The following is an 8099-nucleotide window of genomic DNA, read 5'->3' on the forward strand; positions in this document are numbered from 1 at the left end:
CTTCCAGCCTGAAAAATATCCATTAACATTTACTGTCTGATTCCTGTCACACAACTAATTTAATATGCACATTGCGACATACCCTTTTCTCTATGATCTATGACATTCTTCTCAAATCTGTTGTGACCTGTGCTACCGATGCTCCCTGTGTTATTAAATTTAAATCACAATGAGCCTGTACCATGGGGTCTCCTCAAAGCAAGTGTTCTATCGTCAGGGAATATTGCTGTTGATTTATGAAGGTGTTGCTTGGACTGGGGGATTTATTATGGGGTAAGATTGGAAAGGTTCAGGCTATTTTCTCTGGAACAGAGGTGGTGGGGGTTATGTGATGCGAGGGAGACCTCATTGCTGTCACTGCTGTGTGTATCCATCCGGAGATGTGCTGTATGTCACGGTTGTCTTTGTTACGATATCCTCACACACCCACTAGCTAATCTACAACTGCCCTCTGACATCCATTGTCCATTGTCCTAGGATCATCCTGTTTCTGCTCCCTCCCCTTAGCCCTCTTAGAAGACACCACTGTACCTTTACAGCTCTGACCAAATGTTCAAAATACTGATGGCCTGATGAAGTAAGTAAAATAATGCAGTTTCTGGATAAAATGGCTTGAAAAACTCTGTTAACCTTCAGTGAAGAATCTACATTGAGAAATTCAAGTAAAAGTTAGCAAGGTTAAAGAGGATTAAAAGTAATTCTTCTCCCAAGAGAGAGATGGGAATTTTTGTTTCAATCACACCCTACCCTTTGAAACTCTGGGAAACACAACTGTAGCTTACATAATCTCTCCTTGTAATTTTCCCCTCGGAGTTCAGATATAATTCTGGTGAACTCACACTGCTCTTCCTCTGAAACAAACATATCCTTCCCAAGGTGTTGTATCCAGAATTGAACACAATACTAAAGGCATGGGCTAATCAGGCCTTCTTATAGCTTGAATAGGAATTCCTCCCCCTTCTATTTTAGTCTTCAAGATATAAAGGCCTTCTCTTGAATATTTTCTGCATCTGTTCATGATATGTTAATGATCTATGTTGCTGGACCAAATGTTTCTTTGGCCATCACTGTTTCCAGTTTTCCAACATGTAGGAAGTACTGTCTAGTATCAAAATGAATGCCTACATTGCAGTCTGTTTGCTGCAGTTTACACATAACTTGATGTATAAACAAAAATGAGTCTCAGACGTATTTTGAAACATTAGGTTTAATGAGATGTTCAGCTCTTCAAGTGGGGTTCACAAAAAGGGAACTGTACGACAGCCTAATTGGCACACTGCTATCCAGGCAAGACTTAAACCCATCCATCCAGGACAGGATGCAGAAATCTAACACTGGGCAATTCACAGATTTCACCGTACTTAAGACTTGAAGGGGGTGGGAATAAGAAATGCATATATTAAAACATTTATACTTTCTCTGGCCTAAAGGAAATGCATTTTTATTTAGGGAAAACACAAGCAGTGCAGGAACACCCATAGATCAAAAGGCTGAAGGCATGGCAAAATGCAGACACAGTAATTGAAACTAGTGATTATTTGTTACTTCTTTGGAGAATAAGTTGTCCATTCTTCTGCGTAATTTTTGTGTCGCAGAATTACGTAAAATTACAACATGCAAATGGACTTGCTCATGTTTATCATCTACATGAGCCATACCATAATCCATATTCCCACGCACCATTACCTTTTCACTGAGTGTTATCCTTTGGTTCATTTACTCATGTTATGTTGCTGTCATTGGCTGGGCCAGCATTTGTTGCCTGGCCTTAGCTGCCCATGAGAATATGCTGGTGAGCAATCTTCTCGAACCATCACTGTCCATGTACTATAGATAGAGCCACAATGCCATTAGGGAGGGAATTCTTGGATTTTGATCCAGTGACATCACGGCACGGTGATATATTTCCAAGTTAGGATGGTGAGTGGCTTGGAGGGGAAGTTGTAACAGGCGGTGTTTCCATACATCTGCTGCCCTTGTCTTAGAATAGTAAACATCATGGGTTTGGGAAGTATAGTGAGCTTGATTCAGCCTGCATAATAGTGGTAGGGGAGTTAATTCCAAAATTCTGACTAATACCTATTTGTCAATCAACATATTAGTAAAGTTGTAGTCAATTTCTTGTCAGTATGAGCTTGCTATGACCACATTGGCTGCAGCATTTCACATGTTACACAGTTCAAAGCGCTGTAAAGCACTTTGTAACATCCCAAGGGGCAGCAGATACCAGGAACTCTTTTCATATATCCATATCCAGTCTGTTATTGAAACCATATTTAAATATTGGTTTGGTCAAATGAAATAGGTTTATATTCGGAAAAAAAAAAAGCATTTGTTATTTTCTGTACTATTCATGATCTCCTGTATCTCTGTAAGGTCACTTTTCTGGTTGAGAAATCCAAGACTCTCTAACCTGTCATTAAAATGCAATTCTCTGCCACAGAATATGGGCTGCAACAATCTGACAGGTGACTGATCCTTGTGTAGGTGCAAACCCCATGGCTGTCTCCATTTTAAATGGCAGCAGGTTTGTGCCTCTGGTGAGCAGATATATCACTGTCACATTTCAATGAGATTCCATCCCTGAGAATTGGGTAGCCCTTTAAATGTAACACCAGCCGATCAAGCTCCTTGCTCCTCTTGAAACAGTTGGACCCAGCAGCTAACAGTATTGATACAGTGGAGCAGTGGGCCAGGAACGCTCCACCCAGTGGATCTATCATCCTCTCATTATCAGACCAGAACCACACCTCCCAGCCTTCCCCACACCAATGCCCAAACCTGTGGGTCCCTTTTGGTCACTCTTTTCTCCCCACACATCAGCCCTCCCTCTCCTTATAACTCTTGACTGTTGGGGTGTTTCCCTACTTCCTTGGCCAACTGGTCAAACTCAGAGCCTGATTGGCTGCCACGCAGGGCATTAATTTTGAAAAAATGATAACGAGTTCCTGCAATTTAATTTGGCAGTATCTCTGCTCCCACAACATTCCCAGGTTTTATATATTCACAGATGTTGACAACACAGGAGGCCATTTGGCCCATCGTGTCTGCAACAGCTTTAACTCGGCGAGCACACTCCCCCCCCATCCCTGAAAATATTGGGGCCACCGAGTGTGATGAAGTGTCACCAGCTCATATTGGGGAACTTCAAAAAATCCTTAAGAATGAAATAATCTCTTTTTAACTTCTTTGTCTCACTCAGTTCTGTAAGGTGTTCTGTAAACTGTACTTATTTACTGCAGAAAGAGCAAATGTTTTGAGAACTAAACACCTAATTCCATAGTGCGACCATAACTACCTTGAGGGAAACATGGAACCTTTCCTGTGTCAGTTCCATGTCTATCCAAGACAGTCACTTTTTCTTTATTGAGAAGAGATTTTTCAGCTCATGCCCTGATTGAAAACGTTTCACTAAAAGCCTTTGCAATAAGTGGGAATCTAATGTCCTCATGAAGCTTTTGGAAACAGTCATTCAACTAACATTGCTTATTAATTTACAGACTTTTAAGAAGAGTGGATGGAGGTGTAAAGGAAAGAGAAACTGATGAACAGGAAGAAAATTCCAATCGACTTTAACTGCTTAATTTTAAAGCATTTAATGAGAAGTAGCTTGCTACTTAATTATTAGTAATTCATAATTTAGCTTCTTACATTGTCACTGCTCAGCAATGTCGGGTATGTGGAGTAAATTTAACAAAATGAGTCATACAACATATCAATGTAAACACAAAGAATAAACAAAATATTGTTGTCCAATTTTGTGTCTCAGAAGCCCTTGCAGTTCAGTAAAAGTATGAGACTCAAGGTTCTCTAGTTGGTTAGTTTTCTGAGAGATCTCACATGAATCTTTGAGCGGTCACAATGGGCAACAAGTTTATAAAATTGAGTGGAATATCTTCCATCATGTGTTGAGTTGCCACAGTTTCCAGCTCCTGATGTGTTCCTTGTTCATGATGTTCACACAAACAGCAGATGAGCTCACAAGCTCCCTGTAATTATACCCTGCACTGGCACTGAGACCCAGGCAACCCGAGTCCCTGGCTTTGTCCTCCTCTTCTCTCTGTCTCACTCTGAAGTACAGGAGAGAAAAGAGTTAGATCTGACGGGTGGGTGAGGAAGCTTCATAAATATTTTATGATAGCTGCAGGCCCTGAGTTAGAAGACTTGTGCTTGCACTAAGAAAGGTAGAGCTAGGGGTGTGATAGGGAAATGGCCTCCTGTGTTGTCAACATCTGTGAATATATAAACCCTGGGAATGTTGTGGGAGCAGAGATACTGCCAGGAATGGACTCACATTAACAGCTATCATTCTAACATAAATGATTTGGATGCGAGCATAAGAGGTACAGTCAGTAAGTTTGCAGATGACACCGAAATTGGAGGTGTAGTGGACAGCGAAGACGGTTACCTCAGATTACAATAGGATCTGGACCAGATGGGCCAATGGGCTGAGAAGTGGCAGATTGAGTTTAATTCAGATAAATGCGAGGTGCTGCATTTTGGGAAAGCCAATCTTAGCAGGACTTATACACTTAATGGTAAGGTCCTAGGGAGTGTTGCTGAATAAAGAGACCTTGGAGTACAGGTTTGTAGCTCCTTGAAAGTGGAGTCGCAGGTAAATAGTTTAGTGAAGAAGGCGTTTGGTGTGCTTTCCTTTATTGGTCAGAGTATTGAGTACACGAGTTGGGAGGTCATGTTGCAGCTGTATAGGACATTGGTTAGGCCACTGTTGGAATATTGCGTGCAATTCTGGTCTCCTTCCTATCGGAAAGATGTTGTGAAACTTGAAAGGGTTCAGAAAAGATTTACAAGGATGTTGCCAGGGTTGGAGGATCTGAGCTACAGGGAGAGGCTAAACAGGCTGGGGCTGTTTTCCCTGGAGCATTGGAGGCTGAGGGGTGACCTTATAAAATTATGAGGGGCTTGGATAGGATAAATAGGCAAAGTCTTTTCCCTGGGGTTGGGGAGTCCAGAACTAGAGGGCATAGGTTTCAGGTGAGAGGGGAAAGATATAAAAGAGACCTAAGGGGCAACGTTTTCACACAGACAGTGGTACGTGTATGGAATGAGCTGCCAGAGGATGTGGTGGAGGCTGGTACAATTGCAACATTTAAGAGGCATTTGGATGGGTATATGAATAGGAAGGCTTTGGAGGGATATGGGCCGTGTGCTGGTAGGTGGGACTAGATTGGATTGGGATATCTGGTTGGCATGGACGGTTTGGACCGAAGGGTCTGTTTCCATGCTGTACATCTCTATGACTCTATGACTCTATAAACATGGTTAATTGGACATAACAAAGTGGGTAAGCGCATGCGAAACAGGCCTGATGTATCAATTCCAAGATGATATTGATATCAGGAGTTGTCCCCATCAATGTTTCGTTTATTTCACCTTCAGGCTGGGGTTCACGAGATCGGTGTCACAGATTCTAAGATGGAGGTCTGATTGCCACCATGTCCAAAGTGCCCAATGGATCGACAGGCAGTGGGAGATTCACTTGTTTGTATATGTCAAAAGTAGAACACGATCATGAATTTGCTTCATGTTAAAGTGCGTGTGCCTTCCTCCATTAATTTTGATCAGGTCTTAAAGAACCCTGTTAGGTACATTCAACCTAACGGTACGAGGTGGAGAATATGGGGTCTGCAGATGCTGATGACTCAGAGCCGAAATGTGTAGCACTGGAAAAGCACAGCAGGTCAGGCGGCATCCGAAGAGCAGGAGGGGTGATGTTTTGGACGTAAGCTCTTCAGCAGGAATGTTTGGGGGAAGTGGCTGAGAAAAATTGACAATCCTGATTGGACTCATAATGGGCTGAGATGTGACTTTTCAGTTTTTGAGAGGTTTGAGACAGCACGGACATTTGCTTGTTTTCCCCCTTAACTAAAAGGTAATTATTGTTCATAATCTATTGAATATGTGCATTAGTTTCAGGACTTGTCTGGAACTGATATTGTGAAAGTCACATGATTTCTTGTCTGCTGTTTTAAAATATTTCACTATTTTAAAACACAGTTTGAAAATTTGCATTCATACCTGCACTGGCTATGACTCTGGATCAATTGTTCAGTTTAAATCTGCATTGGTGCAAATGCAGCATATGTACTTTCTGCAGTCCCCATATTAATGATATAATTCACATACATGAATATACCACCTACACATAAAATGTTGGTTCCCCAACGATAGTCTTTCCCCTTCCCCATTACAAGAGAGACAGCAAGTATTGGAAGTCCATGGTCAGATTTAAGGTTAATTTGAGAATTAAGAGTCATTGGGAATTGAATTGGCAGGCTCTGAAGAATCAATGCAGGACTTGAGGAATAGGAAAGGTTTCAGATACTTGGCCATTGGGACCAAATATGTGGCAGGAGATGCTGAAACAAAAGGATGGCTTCCAGCTCAACGCAATAGCATATAGAAATAAAAAAGAGGAATATGGTGAATAGTGAGTGTTGGACAATACAAGAGAGAGTGTAGATAACAACAGGTGAGGAATAAAGTCGATAATAACAGATAAACCCAGGTAAATAGTGCGGTGAGGAAGGCATATGGCGTACTGGCTTTTATTGGTAGAGGAATTGAGTTCCGGAGTCCTGAGGTCATGATGCAGTTGTATAAGACTCTGGTGCGGCCGCATCTGGAATATTGTGTGCAGTTTTGGTCGCCATACTATAGGAAGGATGTGGAGGCACTGGAATGGGTGCAGAGGAGGTTTACCAGGATGTTGCCTGGTATGGTAGGAAGATCGTATGAGGAAAGGCTGAGGCACTTGGGGTTGTTTTCATTGGAGAAAAGAATGTTTAGGGGTGACTTGATAGAGGTATACAAGATGATTAGGGGTTTAGATAGGGTTGACCATGAGAACCTTTTTCCATGTATGGAGTCAGCTATTACGAGGGGGCATAGCTTTAAATTAAGGGGTGGTAGGTATAGGACAGATGTTCGGGGTAGGTTCTTCACTCAGCGAGTCGTAAGTTCATGGAATGCCCTGCCAGTAGCAGTGGTGGACTCTCCCTCTTTATGGGCATTTAAGCGGGCATTGGATAGGTATATGGAGGATAGTGGGTTAGTATAGGTTAGGTGGGCTTGGATCGGCGCAACATCGAGGGCCAAAGGGCCTGTACTGCGCTGTATTCTTCTATGTTCTATGTTCTAAAAAACAACAATTGAGGATGTAACGGTATTATTGCAATGCATGCATGAAAATGCACAGAGTGTGGTGGACAAGGTTGGTGAACTAAAGCATAATAGTCATATGGGAGTATGTTACAGTGAGACATGGATTAAAAACAGTTCAGAATTCGAAGTTAGCATTTAGACAAAAATTCAGGGCAGATAGAGATGGAATAAAGGTCCTGCGGCTATAGTGTTGGAAGAGGGGCTGGCTTTGACAGAGCAAAGGCAAGATCCATTCAGTTCGAGGTGTCAAGCAAGAAGCAAGAAGCAAAGGATCAAATTCACGGGAAGGGCCAATCTTAATAGGATAAGAGAGGATCTATCCCGTGCCAAACAGTGAAAGCAGTAACAGAACAATGGGTGATCATCAAAGAGGAGTTGCTTTCATTACAGGCTGGGCACAAAGTAAGCAGAGGAAAAGGTAGTGGACCTAAAGACAAGGTATTTTGGATGACAAGCAAGGTGGAGAATATGATCAAATGGAAACAAAGTGTACATGATGTATATTCGGCGAATTCTTCAAGCAAGAACCATGCAAAATCAATAAGTTGAGACTAAAATGAAGTGGAAAATAGGATCAGCAAACAGAGAATATGAAAACAGAATTGTAGTTAAAAAAAGGAACATAAATGTCTTCTCCTCAAATGTACCTAATAACGAGATATTTGGCAAAGAGGTGAGGCCTATGAGAGACAAAGAAACAATATATGCTGAGATAGCAGGGCCAGTCCAGAATACTTACTGGGTATTTTGTGCTGGCAAAAACTAAGGAAGAGAAGGTTGCCAAAGTATCAGTTGCAGTGGAAATGATAAAGTTAATAGAAGGGATGCTAATTGAGAGGTTGGATGTGCTCGAAAGGCTGGCTACCTATTGAGGCATCCGTTAACTCACAGTGACCAGTAAGTTTCACGTTTGA

Source organism: Chiloscyllium plagiosum, unplaced genomic scaffold (genome assembly GCF_037043375.1).
Source record: "Chiloscyllium plagiosum isolate Xiang-an unplaced genomic scaffold, Cpla_swu_hap1 HiC_scaffold_7, whole genome shotgun sequence".
Lineage (NCBI taxonomy): Eukaryota > Metazoa > Chordata > Chondrichthyes > Orectolobiformes > Hemiscylliidae > Chiloscyllium > Chiloscyllium plagiosum.